The following is a 25,678-nucleotide window of genomic DNA, read 5'->3' on the forward strand; positions in this document are numbered from 1 at the left end:
CATAGTGGATCTAACATAATAGTGTGAGAGTCCAGTCCATAGTGGATCTAACATAATAGTGTGAGAGTCCAGTCCATAGTGGATCTAACATAATAGTGTGAGAGTCCAGTCCATAGTGGATCTAACATAATAGTGAGAGTCCAGTCCATAGTGGATCTAACATAATAGTGTGAGAGTCCAGTCCATAGTGGATCTAACATAATAGTGAGAGAGTCCAGTCCATAGTGGATCTAACATAATAGTGTGAGAGTCCAGTCCATAGTGGATCTAACATAATAGTGAGAGTCCAGTCCATAGTGGATCTAACATAATAGTGAGAGTCCAGTCCATAGTGGATCTAACATAATAGTGTGAGAGTCCAGTCCATAGTGGATCTAACATAATAGTGTGAGAGTCCAGTCCATAGTGGATCTAACATAATAGTGAGAGTCCAGTCCATAGTGGATCTAACATAATAGTGAGAGTCCAGTCCATAGTGGATCTAACATAATAGTGTGAGAGTCCAGTCCATAGTGGATCTAACATAATAGTGTGAGAGTCCAGTCCATAGTGGATCTAACATAATAGTGTGAGAGTCCAGTCCATAGTGGATCTAACATAATAGTGTGAGAGTCCAGTCCATAGTGGATCTAACATAATAGTGAGAGTCCAGTCCATAGTGGATCTAACATAATAGTGTGAGAGTCCAGTCCATAGTGGATCTAACATAATAGTGTGAGAGTCCAGTCCATAGTGGATCTAACATAATAGTGTGAGAGTCCAGTCCATAGTGGATCTAACATAATAGTGAGAGTCCAGTCCATAGTGGATCTAACATAATAGTGTGAGAGTCCAGTCCATAGTGGATCTAACATAATAGTGTGAGAGTCCAGTCCATAGTGGATCTAACATAATAGTGTGAGAGTCCAGTCCATAGTGGACCTAACATAATAGTGTGAGAGTCCAGTCCATAGTGGACCTAACATAATAGTGTGAGAGTCCAGTCCATAATGGATCTAACATAATAGTGAGAGTCCAGTCCATAGTGGATCTAATATAATAGTGTGAGAGTCCAGTCCATAGTGGATCTAACATAATAGTGTGAGAGTCCAGTCCATAGTGGATCTAACATAATAGTGAGAGTCCAGTCCATAGTGGATCTAACATAATAGTGTGAGAGTCCAGTCCATAGTGGATCTAACATAATAGTGTGAGAGTCCAGTCCATAGTGGATCTAACATAATAGTGAGAGTCCAGTCCATAGTGGATCTAACATAATAGTGAGAGTCCAGTCCATAGTGGATCTAATATAATAGTGTGAGAGTCCAGTCCATAGTGGATCTAACATAATAGTGTGAGAGTCCAGTCCATAGTGGATCTAACATAATAGTGTGAGAGTCCAGTCCATAGTGGATCTAACATAATAGTGTGAGAGTCCAGTCCATAGTGGATCTAACATAATAGTGAGAGTCCAGTCCATAGTGGGTCCATCAGGAGAACATCCCAAGCGTAGAAAGGTCAGCAGCGCAGAGATGTCCCCAACCGATACACAGGCAAGCGGTCCACCCTGGTCCACCCCTTAAAGGTGTGGACAATGCTGAAGAAACAAGTCCATGTCAGAAAAGCAACACATTCAGGTCAAAAATGTAAGCAGAAGCTTGTGGATGGCTACCAAAAGCACCTTATTGCAGTGAAACTTGCCAAGGGACATGTAAGCAAATATGAACATTGCTGTATGTTTACTTTTGATTGCTCACATTTTCAGTAAAGCCATAATAAATTCATAAAAGAAGTAAACTTCATGAATGTCTTTAGTGAGCAACAAGTATGTGCTCCAATCACTACATCACAAAAAAATAAGAGTTGTAGAAATGATTGCAAACTCCAGACAGCCAAGTGTACGTACACTTTTGACCACGGCTGTGTATGTTTATAACGGTGTTCTCAGATTTTGGTGCAAGTTGTTATTAAAAGTGCTTACAATGTGCAATAAATCCACGGCAGTTTAGATTCCTTGGACTCGGTTCCTGAAAAGAAAGCAGAGGGGAAATTGTGCGTCAATTAGCGGTGAATAAACACACTAGCGCTCACGTCAGCGGCGCTCTGAGACATCCGCTGAGCCGCTGGCCTCCTCTTTATACTCGCCCCCAAAATAAGATGCACCCCATTGGCCAGGGCGCCGAATCCTGCTCGGCCAATCACAGAAGGGCACTTCCTGATCTGCAAAAGATGTTTCCTGTTGATAGTGGCAAAGTGTGTGTGTGTGTGCGTGTGCGTGCGTGTGTGTGTGTGTGTGTGTGTGTGCGTGTGTGTGTGTGTGTGTGTGTGTGTGTGTGTGTGTGTGTGTGTGTGTGTGTGTCAGACACAACTGAAGTCTTTTTTTTATCGTCTTCAAACATCTTCTAAAGGAGTCACATGACCTTCAAAGGTCAGCTAATGACTTCATTTCACGTCATTGAGTACCAACGGGACTCGAACGCCGTCCCGGGCTACGCTACGCCAGCGGTTCCGCTCCCAAACAATCTCCAAAATTCCTGCACAGACAGGAAGTCGAGTCTTTCCTGGTTGTTGTGACCATGGACGTGTTATAAGGAGACGCAGCATTGGCTGCTGTGACGCGAGAAATTGGGCCGCCATCTTGAAGTGGTGATGAGGAGTTGGCGAGCAGCCTAAACTGACAGTTGACAGGTAGAAAGCAAAGATGCTAAACTGACAGTTGACAGGTAGAAAACAAAGATGCTAAACTGACAGTTGACAGGTAGAAAACAAAGATGCTAAACTGACATTTGACAGGTAGAAAGCAAAGATGCTAAAGTGACAGTTGACAGGTAGAAAACAAAGATGCTAAAGTGACATTTGAAAGGTAGAAAGCAAAGATGCTAAAGTGACAGTTGACAGGTAGAAAGCAAAGATGCTAAAGTGACAGTTGACAGGTAGAAAGCAAAGATGCTAAACTGACAGTTGACAGGTAAAAAACAAAGATGCTAAACTGACAGTTGACAGGTAGAAAACAAAGATGATGACAGGTACAAAACAAAGATGCTAAAGTGACAGTTGACGGTTAGAAAACAAAGATGCTAAACTGACAGTTGACAGGTAGAGAACAAAGATGCTAAAGTGACAGTTGGCAGGTAGAAAACAAAGATGCTAAACTGACAGTTGACAAGTAGAAAACAAAGATGCTAAACTGACAGTTGACAGGTAGAAAACAAAGATGCTAAAGTGACAGTTGACAGGTAGAAAACAAAGATGCTAAACTGACAGTTGACAGGTAGAAAACAAAGATGCTAAACTGACAGTTGACAGGTGGAAAACAAGGATGCTAAACTGACAGTTGACAGGTAGAAAACAAAGATGCTAAACTGACAGTTGACAGGTAGAAAACAAAGATGCTAAACTGACAGTTGACAGGTAGAAAACAGAGATGCTAAACTGACAGTTGACAGGTAGAAAACAAAGATGCTAAACTGACAGTTGACAGGTAGAAAACAAAGATGCTAAAGTGACAGTTGACAGGTGGAAAACAAGGATGCTAAGCTGACAGTTGACAGCTAGAAAACAAAGATGCTAAACTGACAGTTGACAGGTAGAAAACAAAGATGCTAAAGTGACAGTTGGCAGGTAGAAAACAAAGATGCTAAAGTGACAGTTGGCAGGTAGAAAACAAAGATGCTAAACTGACAGTTGACAAGTAGAAAACAAAGATGCTAAACTGACAGTTGACAGGTAGAAAACAAAGATGCTAAAGTGACAGTTGATAGGTAGAAAACAAAGATGCTAAACTGACGGTTGACAGGTAGAAAACAAAGATGCTAAACTGACAGTTGACAGGTGGAAAACAAGGATGCTAAACTGACAGTTGACAGGTAGAAAACAAAGATGCTAAACCGACAGTTGACAGGTAGAAAACAAAGATGCTAAACTGACAGTTGACAGGTAGAAAACAGAGATGCTAAACTGACAGTTGACAGGTAGAAAACAAAGATGCTAAACCGACAGTTGACAGGTGGAAAACAAGGATGCTAAGCTGACAGTTGACAGCTAGAAAACAAAGATGCTAAACTGACAGTTGACAGGTAGAAAACAAAGATGCTAAACTGACAGTTGACAGCTAGAAAACAAAGACGCTAAACTGACAGTTGACAGGTAGAAAACAAAGATGCTAAACTGACAGTTGACAGGTAGAAAACAAAGATGCTAAACTGACGGTTGACAGGTAGAAAACAAAGATGCTAAAGTGACAGTTGACAGGTGGAAAACAAAGATGCTAGCTGAGATAGGCGCCAGCGCCCCCCGCGACCCCGAAAGGGAATAAGCGGTAGAAAATGGATGGATGGATAAACTGACAGTTGACAGGTAGAAAACAAAGATGCTAAACTGACAGTTGACAGGTGGAGTGCCATCTCCATGTTGGGGAGGAGACCCTGCCCCAAGTGGAGGAGTTCAAGTACCTGGGAGTCTTGTTCACGAGTGAGGGAAGAGTGGATCGTGAGATCGACAGGCGGATCGGTGCGGCGTCTTCAGTAATGTGGACGCTGTATCGATCGGTTGTGGTGAAGAAGGAACTGAGCCGGAAGGCAAAGCTCTCAATTTACCGGTCGATCTACGTTCCCATCCTCACCTATGGTCATGAGCTTTGGGTCATGACCGAAAGGACAAGATCACGGGTACAAGCGGCCCAAATGAGTTTCCTCCGCCGTGTGGCGGGTCTCTCCCTTGGAGATAGGGTGAGAAGCTCTGCCATCCGGGAGGAACTCAAAGTAAAGCCTCTGCTCCTCCACATGGAGAGGAGCTAGATGAGGTGGTTCGGGCATCTGGTCAGGATGCCACCCAAAAGCCTCTCTAGGGAGGTGTTTAGGGCATGTCCAACCGGTAGGAGGCCACGGGGAAGACCCAGGACACGTTGGGAAGACTATGTCTCCCGGCTGGCCGGGGAACGCCGCGGGATCCCCCGGGAAGAGCTAGACGAAGTGGCTGGGGAAAGGGAAGTCTGGGTTTCCCTGCTTAGGCTGTTGCCCCCGCGACCCGACCTCTGATAAGCTGAATAAGATGTTTGGATGGATATATATATATATATATATATATATATCCATCCATATATATACATATATATATATATATATATATATATATATATATATATATATATATATATATATATATATATATATATATATATATATATATATATCCATCCATATATATATATATATATATATATATCCATACATATATATATATATATATATATATATATACATATATATATATATATATATATATATATATATATATATATATATATATATATATATATATATATATATATATATATATATATCAGGGGTCGGCAACCCGGATGCAGCTCTTTAGCGCCGCCCTAGTGGCTCTCTGGAGCTTTTTCAAAAATATATGAAAAATGGAAATGATAAGGGGAAAAAAACATATCTTTTGTTTTAATATGGTTTCTGCAGGAGGATAAACGTGACACAAACCTCCCTAATTGTTATAAAGCACACTGTTTATATTAAACATGCTTCACTGATTCCAGTATTTGGTGAGCCCCGTTTTGTCCGACCTATTTTGGCGGTCCTTGAACTCACCCTAGTTCTAAGACGTGATTCATGCCACTTCTTTTTCTGTCTCATTTTGTCCACCAAACTTATAACGTTGCGCATGAATGCTCAAAGGTGAGTTTTGTTGACGTTATTGACTTATGTGGAGTGTGCTAATCAGACATATTTGGTCACTGCTTGACTGCAAGCTAATCGATGCTAACATGCTATTTAGGCTAGCTGTATGTACATATTGCATCTTTATGCCTCATTTGTAGCTATATTGGAGATCATTTAGTTTCATTTAAGTCTTCTTAATTCACTTTATATCTCATGACACACTATTTGTATGTAATATGGCTATGAATTTTTTGTGGCTCCAGACAGATTTGTTTTTGTATTTTTGGTCCAATATGGCTGCCCAGTTTCGACCTCAAACGTCTCAGAGCAGGAGGGATAGAAAGAGAAAAAAAAGGAAGAAAAAGTGGGAAATTGTGGGGACAAGAGGGGGATAAGACAGAGAGACAAAAACAACAACAGCAAACAAAACAACAACAGAGCAACATCAGTACAAATATGATGGTCAAGGTGATAGCAAAGAAACAGTTAGTGAAATAAATAATAATACAGAAATGACATTATTCCACTACTAATGGAGCAATACAAATACCAATAGAAATATCACTATTGACAAGGAGTACTACCAATAATTGAGCTCTATTATCAACAATACAGATGTTGGAATGCAACAATACATACATGTAAAACTTTCTATAGTTCCAGACTTATGCTCATTTAAAAACATCACTGCACATCCATCCCATCCATTTTCTACCGCTTATTCCCTTTTGGGGTCGGGGGGGGGCGCTGGCGCCTATCTCAGCTACAATCGGGCGGAAGGCGGGGTACACCCTGGACAAGTCTCCACCTCATCACAGGGCCAACACAGATAGACAGACAACATTCACACTCACATTCACACACTAGGGACCATTTAGTGTTGCCAATCAACCTATCCCCAGGTGCATGTCTTTGGAGGTGGGAGGGGCCTATCCCCAGGTGCATGTCTTTGGAGGTGGGAGGGGCCTATCCCCAAGTGCATGTCTTTGGAGGTGGGAGGGGCCTATCCCCAGGTGCATGTCTTTGGAGGTGGGAGGAAGCCGGAGTACCCGGAGGGAACCCACGCATTCACGGGGAGAACATGCAAACACCACACAGAAAGATCCCGAGCCTGGATTTGAACCCAGGACTACAGGACCTTCGTATTGTGAGGCAGACGCACTAACCCCTCTGCTACCGTGAAGCCCTCACTGCACATCATAATGGCAAATACACTTTTCATGTTACAGCTGTAAATAACTGATGTAGAACATCCGGCTGGCCGGATTGAAAATCTTCTTCCAACTTATTTTTGAGCCAAGGCACATTTTTTCCATAAAAAAAAAAAATCCGGAGACACCACCAGCAGAAAAGGTTAAAAAATGAAACTCCACCAGGTTCTTATTTTGAGTTTGTTGTTGTTTCCTGTGTGTCGTGCTTTAGTTCCTGTCTTGCTCTCTTATTTTGGTGACTTTTCCTGTTTGGTTGTTGATCTCCTGTAGCAACTTCACGCCTTCCTTTGAGTGCTTTGTTTTGGCAATCAAGACTATGGAAGTTGTGCGTACGCTATCCTTCATTGTGGGGAGATTGGTGATTGTCCTGTCATGTACGGATGTGCTTCGTGGACGCCATCTCTGCTACCCACGCTGTAAGTTTTTGCTGTCGTCCAGCATTCGGTTTTTGTTGACTTTCTAGCAAGTTCGGTTTTACTTTTGTTTTACATAGCCATCCCTATGCTTCAGTGCTTTTTCCTAGCAGGACTTGTCTTTTGTTCATTTTTGGTAGAAGCGTTACATACCTTTTTACCTGCACGCTGTGCTCTGCATATTGGGATCACGACAAACCATCCTCGACGCGTTCCCACCTCATGAACTACCTGCTCCCACCTACTGATATGGAGTATTACAAGATGACCCTGCCAAGATCTACACAGCACAGGGACTAAACAACGGCACATTATGATTATTGATTTGCAAAAATCATTTTTGGGACCAATTAGGTGAAGTTGCATAGTTTCCCACCGCACACCAGACAATATCTCACAGCACACTCATGTGCCGCGGCACAGTGGTTTAAAATCACTGTCTTAATGGGCCAAATGTCTATTTTGCCCAGGTCTGCGTTAGACTCATTCTGCTTCAGTTGCGGCGATACGCTCCGACTGCCTCACCAAGTCAGCTAGCACCACGCTGGGTCACGTTTTCGATGATTCGGTTCTTTAATTCGACGAAAATCATCCACTTCTTCTTCTCAGCACTCACGTTGTCTTTTCACGCTGTGGCGAGACAAAGTTATGAGCATCTATGGCTATTCAACTCAGGGGGTTCACTGGAACTGAAAATGCTGGTGAGTTGGCGCCCTGGTCGGTCGGAGGACAAAGGAGGGAATGTTTGTAATGTAACTTAAGTGCTTGAATAACAACTAATAATGTTCCCAAGAAATAGTTCATTAAGTTTTAATTGACCTAATGAGATGAATGAGATGATGTCATTTTTCACTCAAGTTTAAAATGTTTATCAGGATTGTTCTTCCTTGTACTTAGTAAACACTTTGATTGGACTTATTCTGCTGGGCTACTTTGCTTAATCCAGTTCCACATACTCAAGGTCTTAAATGTTTTAAGTGCGTACAAGCTTGGGTTGTTACTATAGCAACCCGCAGATGGCTGTTTCCTCCTTGGCACTTTTCCCTCGTACTGTATATTCCTACACTCTTGTGCCTTGCAAAGGGTCCATGAGATTTTCAAAATTATATTAAAAAAACCTTTTTTTTTCTGTGTCCGTTCCCGCTGACAGGAAGTGACACGTGCAAAATGGCTGCAAGAGTTTTTAAAGAGCGGCGACTTTCTCCCAGCCGCCTGCAAGACGGCCATCTTCACACAAAAACATTCATCAGAGTCGCAGTAAGTTGGTTTTGTTTCCCCTCACATCTCGTCATGGTGGAGTGATGGCCCCGTAGTTTTTGAACGCCTCGCATATGACTCAGTTTTCCATGAACGCTTTCGCCGAATGTTTGTAGCGATTTTCACGCGACCAAACGTGGCGTGTAGCAAACTGCCTGACTGTCATCATTCCACGTTTGAGAGAGAGAGAACGTGTTTATATATATATATATATATATATATATATATATATATATATATATATATATATATATATATATATATATATGTGTGTAAGTAGGACAGTGACACTCCCCTCCCTTCTTCCTCTCTGCTCATCGCCATCTTTGCCAACAAAAGTCTCCAATAAAGATTGTATTTATATATATTATTTAAAGTCAAAATCTTCACTTTTACCTTTCTTTCATCATTGATATATTTTTCTCTTTGTTTGCTGCGTGTACAACCACAATTATTCTCTTGTGAAATATCTTAAATTCATATTTTTCAGTGTGTGGAACGGATTGATCGCATAGACTTTATTTCTAGGTCAGGGGTCGGCAACCCAAAATGTTGAAAGAGCCATTTTGGACCAAAAATACAAAAACAAATCTGTCTGCAGCCGTAAAACAAATTTAAAAGCCATATTACATACAGATAGTGTGTCATGAGATATAAATTGAATTAAGAGGACTTAAAGGAAACTAAATGAGCTCCAATATAGCTACAAATGATGCAATATGTACATATAGCTAGCCTAAATAGCATGTTAGCATGGATTAGCTTGCAGTCATGCAGTGACCAAATATGTCTGATTAGCACTCCACACAAGTGAATAACATCAACAAAACTCACCTTTGTGCATTCACGCACAGCATTAAAAGTTTGGTTGACAAAATAAGACAGAAAAAGAAGTGGCATAAAACACGTCCTAGAAAGTCGGAGAAAGTTGTTCATGTAAACCAGGGGTGTCCAAAGTGTGGCCCGCAGCACATCATTCTAAAAATACTAAAATATATATATTTTTTTTAAACATTAAAAAGTGGAATAAATGAGCAAATAGCTGAAATGCAACGAGAAAAAAGTTGCACTGTTTACTCTAACAACAAGATTCTTAAATAATTTCTCAAAAAATAATAATTAATAAAAATCAATGTTGCTTTACATTATTGATTTGTTTCAGGACAAAAAGGACATCAATACAACAAACATAAAAACAGGAAAAATATGAAAATTAGAAGAAAAAAATCCATACTAATTATATACTAATACTATTTATACTAATTATCCTATTGATTGTTATTATAAATATACTAAACCAATTTCAATATGTTATCTGAAGCTGATATAGAGATTTAAGTGTTGAATGAAAAAAAATTTTTTTTTCAAAAAGCATGACCTTTTTATGAGTGGGGCACTTTTGGATCCCTAAGGATTTTAGTGGATTTTAATAACTGTCTTTGCTAAAAAAATAAAATAATAATAATAAAAAATTCAAATAAATTTTGCTATGAATTATTGACCTATTTAGGGATCCAATTACTTCACATTAAATATTTCACATTGAAAATCTTTTGGGGAAAAATATTGTGTATTTTGCTTAAAAAAAAAAGGGTTTCAGCAAAAAGCTCATAAAAAGTAAAACAAATAATGAAGTAGAGTTAGCGATTCAAAGGTTTTATGAAAAAAATAATACATGACTTATTTTGAACCTTGTTTAAGACTGAAACCCTTCTGGGTCCTTAAGACCTATCTTGAGGGAGCCCCAACAATTGAAAAAAAAAAAAAAAAAGTGTATTTTGTATTGGTTTTGAAAATGAAAAAATATCGACTTGGCTTCCGCGTGCTTTGATTTTTCCGTGGAAAAAGTTTGGACACCCCTGATGTAAACAAACCACGGTGAGTTCAAAGACCGCCAAAATCAGTAGGACAAAACAGCGCCCGCCAAATACTTGAATCAGTGAAGCATGTTTAATACAAACAGTGTGCTTTATAACAGGGAGGTTTGTGTCATGTTTGTCCTCCTACAGAAACTATATTAAAACAAAAAATATATATTTTCCCTTCATCTTTTTACATTTTGGAAAAAGCTCCAGAGAGCCACTAGGGCAGCATCGTACTGTCGTTGCCAGTTTCAAGGTGCAGGTGTTCTTTTGCTTTCGTCTGTACAAAGTATTCACGCTCCCATCAAACACGTTTTTCCTCTTCGACTGATCTCTCATTTGAATATTAACTTCGAGTTGTGAGCGCACTACTTTTCCTTTGTTCAAACCCTTTTGTTTGTTCTTCTTGTCCAACTCTCTGACAAACTACATTCTTTTAAATATATTGTTATGCATTTTAATTAGGGCTGTCGAAAATAACAAAAAAAATCATGGCATTAAATATGTATATTTGCAGAATAATCATGTCATTTATTTAGATTTTAAAATTATTTTTTGATAGTCATGAATTAACTGTGACTGGTTATGAGGTCAATGCATAGATATGTAGTAGTGAAGGCTTTTATATAGTCTTCTTGCTGGCTGGTTCTCGCGTGAGAGGAAAGAGGCGGGGGGGGGTGATAATTTTGCAATGCCGTCTGCTGAAAAGGATGGAAAGCGCCACTCTACATAGCAACTGACGCTGTGGTCAAAATCGGAATTGCCACAAAACCCATTTTCAGATATTCAACACTTTACTTCCATCTGAAGTGGATCGTGCACACCCCAAATGTGTCACGTTTCATGTGTCAGGTAAACCGCAACAAATTAGCTCATTTGCATCCCCTTCCTACTGTACGTCATTTCATTTAAAAAAAAACAAAAAACGACAGGACTTTGGATAAAACTGTTTGGTTTTGCGCGATGATGTACATTCAAGTGAAACATTCATGGAAGCAAGTCATTTGATTTTCAAATTACATTTTCAAAAGTGTGATTAGTCTGATTGAAATATTACTCAACAGGCATGTTGAGAACGTGTTGAATTAGGTCCTGACGTTGAGCAACACAAACATGACGTTGAAACAACGTGCTTTTTGACAACGTTTATCCAATGTCGGGTCGTGACGTTGGTTTGACCGTTGAAATGTGGTCATTTCCCAACCTATTAATCGACCACACAAATACATCATTGAAACAACATGCTTTTTGACGACTTTCAATCAATATCAAGTTCTGACGTTGATTTGAACATTGAAATGTGGTCATTTTTCAACCAATATTCTACAACACAAATACAAGGTTGAAACAACATGCTTTTTGACAACGTTTAATCAATATCGAGTTCTGACGTGGATTTGAACATTGAAATGTGGTCATTTCCCAACCAATATTCTACAACTCTAACATAACATTGGAACTGTAATGAGTCGGGCGCATGGTGATGCAGGTTTCGTTCTCCCAGGGCTTCGGACACAGCGTGCAGGTAGGAAAAATGATTTATTTAAAATATAAATCAGACTGAGACAAAACTAAAAGAGCTAGCGTGGGAGCTAGAAAAGAAAATTGCCTAGCGTGGAAGCTAGCCGGTAGTGAGCAGGAAACAAAACGTCGTTACTTGTTGTGCGAAGACAAATTAGGAAGCAAGACCGACTGAACGGAGACGGCAGGTTTAAATAAAGACAGCAATCACAAGACAGGTGCACGTTCGGAACAGGCGGCAAGTGAAAATAATGAGTAACCATGGAAACCAAACTGAGAGTCCAAAACTAACAGGAAACACAAAAAGACTCAAAAATCTAAATCAAAACATGATCTGGGCAGCGGATCATAACAGGAACAACATGATTTTTGACAATGTTTAATAAATGTTGAATTCTGACGTTAATTTGAACATTGAAATGTGGTCATTTCCCAACCAATATTCTACAACACAAATAGAACGTTGAAGCAACATACGTTTTAACGATTTTTAATCAATGTTGGGTTGTGACGTTGATTTGACCACTGAATTTTGGTAACTACCCAACCAATATTCTACAACACAAATACAACGTTGAAACAACATGCTTTCTGACAACGTTTAATCAATGTTGATTTCTGACGTCAATTTGAACATTGAAATATGGTCATTTTTCAACCAATATTCTACAACACAAATACAATGTTGAAACAACATGCTTTTTAACAACTTTAAATCAATGTCAGGTTGTGGCGTTGGTTTGACCATCGAAATATGGTCATTTCCCAACCAGTATTTTACACCACAAACACAACGTTGAAACAACATAGTTTTTAATCAATATCAAGTTCTGAAAGTTGATTTGAGCATTGAATTTTTGTAATTTGTCAACCGATATTCTACAACACAAACACATCGTTGGAACAACATGCTTTTTGACGACGTTTAATCAATATCGAGTTCTGACGTTGATTTGAACATTGAAATGTGGTCGTTTTTCAACCAATATTGTACAACACAAACACAACGTTGAAACAACATGCTTTTTGGCGACGTTTAATCAACGTCAGGTTATGACGTTGATTTGACCGTTGAAATTTGGTCATTTTCAAACCAATATTTTCCAACTCCAAAACAACAATGAAACATTATTTTTGACAACGTTGATTCAATGTCAGGTTGTGACGTTGATTTGACCATTGAATTGTGGTCATTTCCCAACCAATATTCTACAACACAAATACAACGTTGAAACAACATACATTTTGATGATGTTTATTCAATGTCAGGTTCTGGTGTGATTTGAACATTGAATTTTGCCCATTTTCCAAACAATATTCTACATCACAAACACAATGTTGAAACAAAATGCTTTCTGACGACGTTTAATCAACGTCAGGTTGTGACGTTGATTCGACCGTTGGAATGTTGGTCATTTCCCAACTAAACAACGTGGATCCAACGTTAGACACCAACGTTGTCACAATTGACAAAAACAGCTATTCTGCAGCGTTGTTTTGAATTCACTTTTAAAGGACATGTACGTGTAATCAACGTTGCATCAACGTCATTTGACAGCGCTAACTTTAATAATGCATGCTAATGTGCGCTAACAAGTGAGGAAAGATACTTTTCTTTGCTTTTTGTTCTTTGTTTGTTCACTGACGCACACACACACACACACACACACACACACAATGAAGTCAGATGTTAGCTAAAAGTAAAAAAAACAAGACTGAGCTCAGAGCGAAGTCTTCTGAAGACGAACAACCGCGTGGTCGATAAATCTAGCCGTCAAGTCCTTTCACAATAAAAGTCATGTTGTGCTGACGCACCGCGCACCCCCGCGTCTGTCTGCAGTCGGGCCGCGTCAGTCAAGAGAGTCCAAACCACAGCAGAAGATCTCCTGGCGACACACGCCAGTCCCGTCTTCTCATCCCAGGACAATCACGCCCCCGCAGACTACAAACATTAAGGCGCAGACCAGCGGCGAAGCTGAAGGCGTTCAAGTCGTCGCGTCAGCACACACACGCACACAAACACACACACACACACACACACACACACACACACACACACACACACACAAGAGAAAACTCTTCTTGTTTCCATGATGGATGGAGACGTCTCTACGGCGACACTTTTTGGCGTGCTGCAATCTCCCACACACACCAACACTACACCACACTGTCATCTCGTGCACCATTCATACTTCACATTATCATCTTATCGTCATCTGTTATCATTTCTTATTCTGCCGACGTTTGGCAGTGAGCAGCTGAGCGGTGATGTGGTCCCATGAGGCCAAGATGGAGGTCTGTGGTGTAGTGGAAAATTTCTGTCCTAGGGTTACCTCCAAATTAAATGCATTGTGGGGGACACGACATAAGAAGTCAAGTCACCCTGAACATTGGACAGTTACATAAGTTGTTATGCTACAAATCAGGACATCATGGAGCGTATAAATACGAAGGGAACACCAAGCCTGATGTGCGCTCTTTCTAATTCCTTTCACTAGGGTTCACCATCTTTCATCTCCGGAGACACTGTCTGTTTTCAGATCGATTCAATCCAACTTTTTACTATCTGATTATGAGTAATTAAAACTGTTGTAACAAACTCTCTATTGTTCCTGTTTAAGATTCAGACTTTTCAACCACATAAAATTGGCGTCACGAACAGGATTTTCTTTCTGACGCCAATTTTATGTGGTCGGAAAGTCCCAAAATTAAACAGGAACAATAGAGAATTTGTTACAGGAGTTTATTTACTCATAATCAGATGGTACAAAGTTGGTTTGAATCGATATGAGACGAAAGATGGTGAACCCTCATGAAAATAATTAAGAAAGAGCGCACACCAGGTTTGGTCTTCCCTTCTTATTTATACTCGCCATGATGGCCTGATTTGTAGCATAACAACTTATGTAACTGTCCAATTTTCAAATGTCACCCCACCAACTTGGTCAGGGTGACTTGACCTCTTATGTCGTGTCCCTCCCAATGCATTCAGTTTAGAGGTAAGCCTAGGACAGACATTTTCAACTAGGGTTTGTTTGCAGAGAAGTTGTGAACAAGAAGTCAACAACAACAACAAACTTCTCCACGATCAAACACGGAGGTGGAAACGCTCGCCAAATTCCTAAGCCTCGTTTTGTGTCGGGATCAAATACTTTCACTATCATTTCTGTGTGTCGTCGCTACAATGAAGGTGGAACACCAAAGAGGTTCCCACGGTGTGTATGGGTGTTAAAATGTGTCGTTTTAGTATTGTTTATCCACGCTAAAAAAATAAGCTGGAAAGTGTGCAGTGGAAACGCAACGCATCGTCGGTCTCGCTTGCCTCTGAACAGCGTGTTTACATGGCTGAAGGCAAGACTGTCCTAATGTCGTTCTTTTCTTTCTTTTACCACGGCGGTTATCCTGATCAGCTCAATTTTAAATGTCGCAAAAAAAAAATTGATTTTATCGTCAAAAACTATTCATATTCAGTACCAAAAATTAGTACAGTTGAGTACCAATGTTGATTCCAAGATACCGTATCAGTTTGAATGTGAACAGTACCTGTCAGGTTCAAACACTGATGACATCTATTAAACAGACAAGAACCAAGGAACTAAACAGAGACAGAATTCAATTTAGCTCAATGAGGAGAAACGTCTGGGCTGTACTCTTTGTACTTACCCAAAAAATTGTACGCCTCCTCTTTTATTTGGACTTTCCCTGATAATAAGGCAACAGCTGTTTCTAAAGGAAGTGGGGTCATAAACAGCCGTTGCCTTTGGTTACAAAACAGTTTAAGGCACAGGTGTCAGACTCAAGGCCCGGGGGACAGATGTGGCCCACAACTTCATTTCATTTGGCCCTGCAGAGTCTGGAAATGATATGTATCGATAAAATACAGTTACTTTTCTTACTAAATGCATTCTTTCTTTCTATTTTGGGAGAAAAAAATATATGACCTCCATGTAATCGCAAATTATGTTAACTTAAATATTGTGTAATTATGCAAAAATATATCAACAAACATTCAAACATTTTTTAAATATAAATAAATACTAATAATGATTTTAAAGCAAGTGGTGCATCAACTTGTGCAATGTAAAAGTAGCAATAAATTTCATGGTACAATTGGGAAATTTACTGTGGTTTTTTCAGCATTTTTCTGTAAATGAAAAAAACATTACTTTTTTTACTGTAATAAACTGTGGTGCCGTTTTGGCATTTACAGTCAGTAATACACCGAAAAATGTTGTTGATTTGTGGTAAAAAATAAAAACCACAAAGGGCAACTCCGGTGCCCAAATTTTACTGTAAAATTGCATTTTTTTATTTTATTTGCAAAGGTAAATTTTACAATAATATTCCGGCAACAGAGCTGCCTTTTTTCAACCATAAAAACAGCAGTACTGTTTATCCAATATAAACAACATTTTGAGGCGATATTATTACAACTTCCCATATTTTTTTTACATTTTAGTTTTAAAAAAAATCTACTATTAAAATGCATTAAAAAATGTGTAATAATAGTATTCACCAAGTTCTCAGCCTTGGTTCGATGTCTTGTGCCTGCTGGGCATTTTTTCTGACTTGACGAACAGTCAGATATATTTCAGGACATGCGGATGTGGTATTTGACTTTAAGCAGGTTGTGTGAAGTGTGTTCAACAAGGTAATGAGCTTAATTGCCTTTAAGTGCGAGTTAAAGACCTTTTATTTCCACCTAACGACTGCTCTCACAGCAGCACGGCAGTGAAGGTACATACTGTGTACTTGTACTTCTTCACTCTACACACCTAGTACTCATGCTGTGTACTTCTACAAACCCTGTTTCCATATGAGTTGGGAAATTGTTAGATGTAAATATAAACAGAATACAATGATTTGCAAATCCTTTACAACCCATATTCAGTTGAATATGCTACAAAGACAACATATTTGATGTTCAAACTCATAAACATTTTATTTTTTGCAAATAATCATTAACTTTAGAATTTGATGCCAGCAACACGTGACAAAGAAGTTGGGAAAGGTGGCAATAAATACTGATAAAGTTGAGGAATGCTCATCAAACACTTATTTGGAACATCCCACAGGTGTGCAGGCTAATTGGGAACAGGTGGGTGCCATGATTGGGTATAAAAACAGCTTCCCAAAAAATGCTCAGTCTTTCACAAGAAAGGATGGGGCGAGGTACACCCCTTTGTCCACAACTGTGTGAGCAAATAGTCAAACAGTTTAAGAACAACCTTTCTCAAAGTGCAATTGCAAGAAATTTAGGGATTTCAACATCTACGCTCCATAATATCATCAAAAGGTTCAGAGAATCTGGAGAAATCACTCCACGTAAGCGGCATGGCCGGAAACCAACATCCCTCAGACGGCACTGTATCAAAAACCGACATCAATCTCTAAAGGATATCGCCACATGGGCTCAGGAACACTTCATAAAACCACTGTCACTAAATACAGTTTGTCGCTACATCTGTAAGTGCAAGTTAAAGCTCTACTATGCAAAGCGAAAGCCATTTATCAACTACATCCAGAAACGCCGTCGGCTTCTCTGGGCCCGAGATCATCTAAGATGGACTGATGCAAAGTGGAAAAGTGTTCTGTAGTCTGACGAGTCCACATTTCAAATTGTCTTTGGAAATATTCGACATGGTGTCATCCGGACCAAAGGGAAAGCGAACCATCCCGACTGTTATCGACACAAAGTTCAAAAGCCAGCATCTGTGAATATATGGGGGTGCATTAGTGCCCAAGGCATGGGTAACTTACACATCTGTGAAAGCACCATTAATGCTGAAAGTTACATACAGGTTTTGGAACAACCTAAGCGCCATCTTTTTCATGGACGCCCCTGCTTATTTCAGCAAGACAATCCCAAGCCACATTCAGCACGTGTTACCACAGCATGGCTTCGTAAAAAAAGAGTGCGGGTACTTTCCTGGCCCGCCTGCAGTCCAGACCTGTCTCCCATGGAAAATGTGTGGTGCATTATGAAGCGTAAAATACAACAGCGGAGACCCCGGACTGTTGAAGGACTGAAGCTCTACATAAAACAAGAATGGGAAAAAATTCCACTTTCAAAGCTTCAACAATTAGTTCCCTCAGTTCCAAAACGTTTGAGTGTTGTTAAAAGAAAAGGTGATGTAACACAGTGGTGAACATGCCCTTTCCCAACTCCTTTGGCACGTGTTGCAGCCATGAAATTCTAAGTTAATTATTATTTGCAAAAAAAAAAACTAATCAGTTTATCAGTTTGAACATGAAATATGTTGTCTTTGTAGCATATTCAACTGAATATGGCTTGAAAAGGATTTGCAAATCATTGTATTCTGTTTATATTTACATCTAACACAATTTCCCAACTCATATGGAAACAGAGTTTGTATACATCCATGGTCCAGACTTCTTGGTGAGCCAATCAAACTCCTCCTCTTCCCCCGTCGGTGTTTTCCCGCTTTGGATGGCGTGAGTGCGATGTGCTGAGTCAGCTGCTTCCAAGGATTAGACATCCCAGACACACACAATCCGTCAAATAATGGATCCTATTTTCAGCCGACTGGCACTTCTATAAATAAAACCCCACATGACACCAAAAGAAAAAGTGGTGGATCAGAACACTTGGAATGGTTCCACTAAAGGAACATAGCGGCAGTTATTAAAAGTTCCACAAGTGCATGTTTTTAACGGTCTTCCAACCAACAGTCAAGTAAGTGGCTAGCTAGGTTTTAAGCAAAAAAAAAAAAAAAAAAGGCTTCGCTACACATCTTAAAATGCACCGGTGGGCTTGCCTGGCGTGTTTCCTGCAGCCTGTCAGTGGAAACACGTGACAAGCAAATTGGAAAACAGAATCGGGCCGACCTGGACGTCAGTTCAAGTCCCGGCATAAAAGAGACTATGTTCCCCAGTTAACCCTTCCTTCCATCCATCTTCTTCCATTTATCCGAGGTCGGGTCGCGGGGGCAGCAGCCTAAACAGGGAAGCCCAGACTCTCCTCTCCCCAGCCCCTTGGTCCTGCTCTTCCCGGGGGATCCCGAGTAAACCCTTCTGGTGTTTTCTCCAGTCGAACTCGCTGATTTGGCTCGCCGGGACTTGGTTAGGCAGGGAGCGTCTCAGGTAGCGCGTCGGTCCTCGCTGTTTTCAACTCGGAGATTCACGCACAAAAGTATTGGGACATCTCCGGTGAATGTGTATCTTGTATCATCTACACCAGGGATAGGGAACCTATGGCTCGCGAGCCAGATGTGGCTCTTTTGTTGACTGCATCTGGCTCTCGTATAAATCTGAGCTGACATTGCTTAACACGATAAGTAATGAATAATTCCACTTGTAGTCACAGTCTTAAAAATAACGTTCAAAATATAAAACATTCTCATGCATTTTTAATCCATCCATCCGTTTCCCACCGCACCTGTTCAAGAAGTTGCGTTAATGGTAAGAAGTTATTTATTTGTTATTGGTTAGTGTGGGGCTTGCCCTCCTGGGGGTTCTTCAGACCACCAAGCACCGACATGAGAGCCTGTTTCAGGGTTACATTAGTATTTTATTTTTCAATAAGTCTATTAGTTGCTTTCTAGCAATTATCTTTTTCTCTTTCGTTCTCGCACACGCTCTGGCTCCAGCCCCAACCCCGTCTCTCCTCCTGGCCGCTGCTTATAACAGAGTCACAGGTGATTAGATAAAAAGGCCCAGGTTGGCCATCTATGCACCTGTCGCTGATTTCGAGGCCGATCGTGGCAACACCCCGCTTCGCTGCAGGCCCGCAGGCCACACCCCCTCCACAGTTAGCTTCAGAATAACAATGTTATGACAAAGAATAAGAGACCTATTATACAATAGAAATGTTGGTCTTACTTAAAAATGCACGCCTTTAGTTGTTTTCAGTGTTAAAACAAATATTATATGGCTCTTACGGAAATACATTTTAAAATATTTGGCTTCTTGGCTCTCTCAGCCATAAAGGTTCCCGACCCCTGATCTACACACACATTAAAATATACCTTTTATTTCATCGTGATTAATAGAAATTAATCTGGATAAAACTTGTCACTTTCACCATTTATGCTCCGTAATATCATGAAAAGGTTCAGAGAATGTGGAGAAATCACTGCACGTTAGCCATGATATTATGCACCCTGGATCCCTCAGGCGGTACTGCATCAAAAAGCCACATCGGTGTGTAAAGGATATCACCACATGGGCTCAGGAACACTTCAGAAAAAAAAACCCCACTGTTAGTAACTACAGTTGGTCACTGCATCTGTAAGTGCAAGTTAAAACTCAACTATGCAATGCCTTTGCATCAGCCGGCTTGGCTGTTGCAAAGTGGAAAAGTGTTACGTGGTCTGATGAAGTCCACATTTCAAATTGTTTTTAGAATCTGTAGACAGAGGAATAGAACCATCCGGACTGTTCCCAGCATGTGTGATGGTATGGGGGTGCATTAGTGCCCAAGGCATGGCTAACTTACACATCTGTGAAGGCACCATTAATGCTGAAAGGTACATACAGCTTTTGGAGCAACATATGCTGCCATCCACGCATGGACGCCCCTGCTTATTTCAGCAAGACGATGCCAAGCCAGGTGTTACAACAGCGTGGCTTCATAGTAAAATAGTGTGGGTACGAGACTGGCCTGCCTGTAGTCCAGACATTGAAAATGTGTGCAGGCTAAAATATGAGGCAGGAGACTGTTGAACAACTTAAGCTGTACATCAAGCAAGAATGGGAAAGAATTCCACTTCAAAAATGTGTCTCCTCAGTTCCCAAACCTGCACTGAGTGTTGTTAAAAGGAAAGGCCATGTAACACACTGGTAAAAATGCCCCTCTGACTACTTTTTTGGAAACTTAAATATCTTGTCTTGGCAGTTTATTTAATTGAATATAAGTTGAAAAGGATTTGTTGTATTCTCTTTTTATTTACTATTTACACTAACTTTTGTGTTGTGTACACACACACATTTGGTTTTACATGCACTGATGAACACACTCATTCCTACACACACACTCAAACACAAGATTCTGACCAAGTTCTGCATCCAGCGGGTTTGACGTGAGAAAAGAAGGCCGCGTGAGAAGAAAGCTAAAGAGCCGCCCTGCTCGCCAACATCTTATTTCTGGCAGCGCCGCCGCCTCCTCCATCACCTTGTCAAACTCCACGCGGACGACATTCCACGCGAGGAAGACTCCCCAGGTTGAGGGGAGACGTGCGTGCCAGGAACACTTCCTGCCAAGCGCACGCCGCTCTGATGCGCGGATCACCCAGAGAGGAGAAAACGCCGCAGCCGCCTGGCAGCCGCCTGGCATCCATCACGGCGGAAAAAGGATCCCACAGCAGGCGCCGCGTTTACCTTCTTCTGATTGGCCCGTGAAGACGCTTCATCAGCAACACGATGGCGAGGATGAACCGTCACCACGGCAACGTGAGGCAGCACAATGCAGCCGTGTGGGCGGGGCCAGAAAAGTGTCAATCACTGCTGCAGGCGAATACTTTTGAACATCCGTCATGATGATGATGAGACCCAGGTTTGTGATGTCATCATCATCGTCATCATCTTCCTCCTTCCTGCGGGAATCACCGCCACATGTCAGAACCATCACGCGTGTTTTCACCGTCGCCCGTGGCAACGCAGGCCAAACACATCGCTTCCTCTCACTCGCGCACGAGCCGGGCCGGGCGCCATGTTGGTAGTGGCGGGCGCGTAGAAGGAGGTATTTTCCAGGCGTGCCGCAAATATTCCACCTGGGAGCTTTTTAATTACCATTATAGAGGCAGACTGTCAGTGACATTTTGTATTGCGCAATTCCTGCGCAATTTTTACGTAATAGGTACGTTTGTTTTGCTGACTATGGGGAATGTTTTGATGGTGCATGGGTGGAGGAGGGAGGAGCAGAGGGTGGACATAAGATGTTGGAAAACTGGGAATTCCTGGAATATTTCTGAACTCTGAAAATTGGCAATCGTAATGTTCAGGATGAGGGAAATGTGTTGAAGGTGGAAAAATGTTTGGAATTTTTGCACTTGTAAAAAATTCCCATTCATTTCAATGGGAATTTCCTGGGAATTTTGGGAAAAATAGGAATTTTTACGTAATAGGTACGTTTGTTGTGCCGACTGTGGGGAATGTTTTGATGGTGCATGAGTTTAAATTGTGGAGGGAGGAGCAGAAAGGACAAGGGTGGACATAAGATTTTGGAAAACTGGGAATTCCTGGAATTTTTTTTAACTCTGAAAATTGGAAGTTGGAATGTCCAGGATGAGAAGAATGTGTTGAAGGTGGAAAAATTTGGGAATTTTGGAACTTGTAAAGATTGTCCATTAATTTGAACGGGAATTTCCTGGGAATTGGTGAATTTCAGGAAAACCGGGAATGTTTACAAAGACTTTCTGTGTGGATTTTGCATGTTCTCCTCGTGACAGCGTGGGTTCCCTCTGGGTTCTCCGACTCCGTTCTTCCTCCCACCTCCAAAGACATGCACCTGGGGATAGGCCCCTCCCACCTCCAGAGGCATGCACCTGGGGATAGGCCCCTCCCACCTCCAGAGGCATGCGCATGCACCTGCGGATAGGCCCCTCCCACCTACAGAGGCATGCACCTGGCTGTTATCATTAATTCTTCATCTAAACGAGAATATATAAACATCTCATCAGTCAATATCCCAGTGAGAGCAGACATGATACAGTAAGTGAATGTTTAGCACTTACCAAAACTGCTCCTTGCTGGATCTGTTAGCACAGAGCTTCTAAAACTTGTAGTTCATCCTCTGTATACTCAGGCTCAAAAATATAAGGATCTGGACACACAGTCCCTAAGTAGTCTTTGTTGTCTCTCAAGTCCGCCATGATTAGTAGTCTTCTTCTTCTTGTTGTTGAAGGGAAAGTGAGCGTCCGTGAAAAGAATGCTTAAAACAAGTACTTTACGTAAATATTACATGTTATTATTAATGTTACTACATGACATATATACTTACATCATGTATATATTACATGTTATTATGAATGTTACTAGATACTACATATATACTTTCATCATTTATATATTACATGTTATTATGAATGTTACTACATGACATATATACTTACATCATGTATATATTACATGTTATTATGAATGTTACTACATGACATATATACTTACATCATGTATATATTACATGTTATTATGAATGTTACTAGATACTACATATATACTTACATCATTTATATATTACATGTTATTATGAATGTTACTAGATACTACATATATACTTTCATCATTTATATATTACATGTTATTATGAATGTTACTACATGACATATATATATACTTACATCATGTATATATTACATGTTATTATGAATGTTACTAGATACTACATATATACTTTCATCATTTATATATTACATGTTATTATGAATGTTACTACATGACATATATACTTACATCATGTATATACTACATGTTATTATGAATGTTACTATATACTACATAAATACTTACATCTTGTATATATTACAAGTTATTATGAAACTTACTATATATACTTACATCGTGTATATATTACATATTATGAATGTTACTAGATACTACATATATACTTACATCGTGTATATATTACATGTTATTATGAATGTTGCTAGATACTACATATATTCTTACATCATGTATATATGACATGTTATTATGAATGTCACTACATGACATATATACTTACATCATGTATATATTACATTATTATGAATGTTACTACATGACATATACTTACATCATGTATATATTACATGTTATTATGAATGTTACTAGATACTACATATATACTTACATCATGTATATATTACATGCTATTAGGAATGTGGCTAGATACTACATATATACTTACATAATGTATATATTATATATTACATGTTATTATGAATGTTACTAGATACTACATATATACTTACATCATGTATATATTACATGTTATTATGAATGTTACTACATAACATATATAATTACAGTGAGTATACAAAACCCTGATGGAGGCCTTTGGATGTAATTTTGGTGAAATAGAGCAAATCCCGTTGTTAGCTGACTTTTGCTATTATTTATTTATGATTTAGAATGCATGAACATGTGTTCTTGTCTTACATAAAGATTGTGATTGATAGGCAGCATTTAAGACAAAAGGCAGAAAATGGCGTTGGCGTCACACTCTGCACCAGCTGGATGTGCGCCTGCACAGAAGTGAAAAACAGGAGGTCTCACTCTGCCGTTGTTTGCCAAAAACGTTGTCGTCTCCACAGGGAAGATTTCCATGACGCTGGTGTTTAGTAAACAAGTTGGGCGACCTCCGTGCTCGCTCCTCGTGTTGTTGTCACCAGGACACAAGATGGAAGGAGAGTTAAAGTACCAATGATTGTCTCTCACACACACACACACACACACACTAGGTGTGGTGACATTTGTCCTGGTGAGGGGAGCTGTGAGCAGCAGCGGTGGCCGCGCCCGGGAATCATTTTGCTGATTGAACCCCCAATTCCAACCCTCAAGAGTCAGTGGTAGAAGGTAGTTTCATCACACGTGTGTGTGTGTGTGTGTGTGTGTGTGTGTGTGTGTGTGTGTGTGTGTGTGTGGAGCTCCACTGCGGTCGTACACACACACACACACACACACACACACAGCATGTTGATCCAGCGGGGTTCCCCCGATCCCGAGCAGCCTGTGATGACTTCCACATGTCTGGCACTGCTCCTCCTTTCTCTGACGTTCTTCTCCGAGGAATCTGCACACATTTTTCGTCTCACTTTCACACTCGACCTCGTCTCCTTCATGGTCTCATTCATGACCTTCTTCATGTATTCCTTCATGAGCTCCTCCATGGTCTCATTCATGACCTTCTTCATGGTCTCCTTCATGATCTCCTTCATGGTCTCATTCATGGTCTCCTTCATGGTCTCATTCATGATCTCCTTCATGGTCTCTTTCATGAGCTCCTTCAAGGTCTCATTCATGGTCTCCTTTGTAGTCTCCTTCATGGTCTCCTTCATGTATTCTTCATGACCTCCTTCATGGTCTCCTTCATGTATTCCTTCATGAGCTCCTTCATGGTCTCATTCATGAGCTCCTTCATGTATTCCTTCATGATCTCTTTCATGGTCTCCTTTATAGTCTACTTCATGGTCTCCTTCATGTATTCTTCATGACCTCCTTCATGGTCTCCTTCATGTATTCCTTCATGAGCTCCTTCATGGTCTCATTCATGAGCTCCTTCATGTATTCCTTCATGAGCTCCTTCATGGTCTCATTCATGATCTCTTTCATGATCTCCTTCATAGTCTCCTTCATGGTCTCATTCATGATCTCCTTCATGTATTCTTCAAGACCTCCTTCATGATCTCCTTCATGTATTCTCCATGACCTCCTTCATGGTCTCCTTCATGTATTCCTTCATGAGCTCCTTCATGGTCTCATTCATAACCTCCTTCATGTATTCCTTCATGAGCTCCTTCATGGTATCATTCATGGTCTCCTTGATGATCTCCTTCATGGTGTCTTTTATGAGCTCCTTCATGAGCTCCTTCATGATCTCCCTCATGGTCACTTTCATGACCTCCTTCATGGTCACTTTCATGACCTCCTTCATGGTCACTTTCATGAGCTCCTTTATGGTCACTTTCATGAGCTCCTTCATAGTCTCATTCATGGTCTCCTTGATGATCTCCTTCATGGTCTTTTTCATAATCTCCTTCATGGTCTCTTTCATTATCTCCTTAATGGTCTCCTTCATGGTCTCCTTCATGAGCTCCTTG

General features: G+C 40.4%; 1 long non-coding RNA gene across 1 annotated transcript; it reads left to right on the forward strand.

Moving 5' to 3' along the window:
* Positions 1–5,545: 5,545 nt before the first annotated feature.
* LOC133543793 (uncharacterized) lies at positions 5,546–22,724 on the forward strand. The gene is made up of 3 exons (XR_009804524.1): positions 5,546–5,669; positions 8,429–8,535; positions 22,328–22,724. It is a non-coding gene; the product is annotated as an uncharacterized LOC133543793 (long non-coding RNA).
* The last annotated feature ends 2,954 nt before the right edge of the window (positions 22,725–25,678 follow it).

This window comes from Nerophis ophidion, linkage group LG26, assembly GCF_033978795.1.
Source record: "Nerophis ophidion isolate RoL-2023_Sa linkage group LG26, RoL_Noph_v1.0, whole genome shotgun sequence".
NCBI classification, from domain to species: domain Eukaryota; kingdom Metazoa; phylum Chordata; class Actinopteri; order Syngnathiformes; family Syngnathidae; genus Nerophis; species Nerophis ophidion.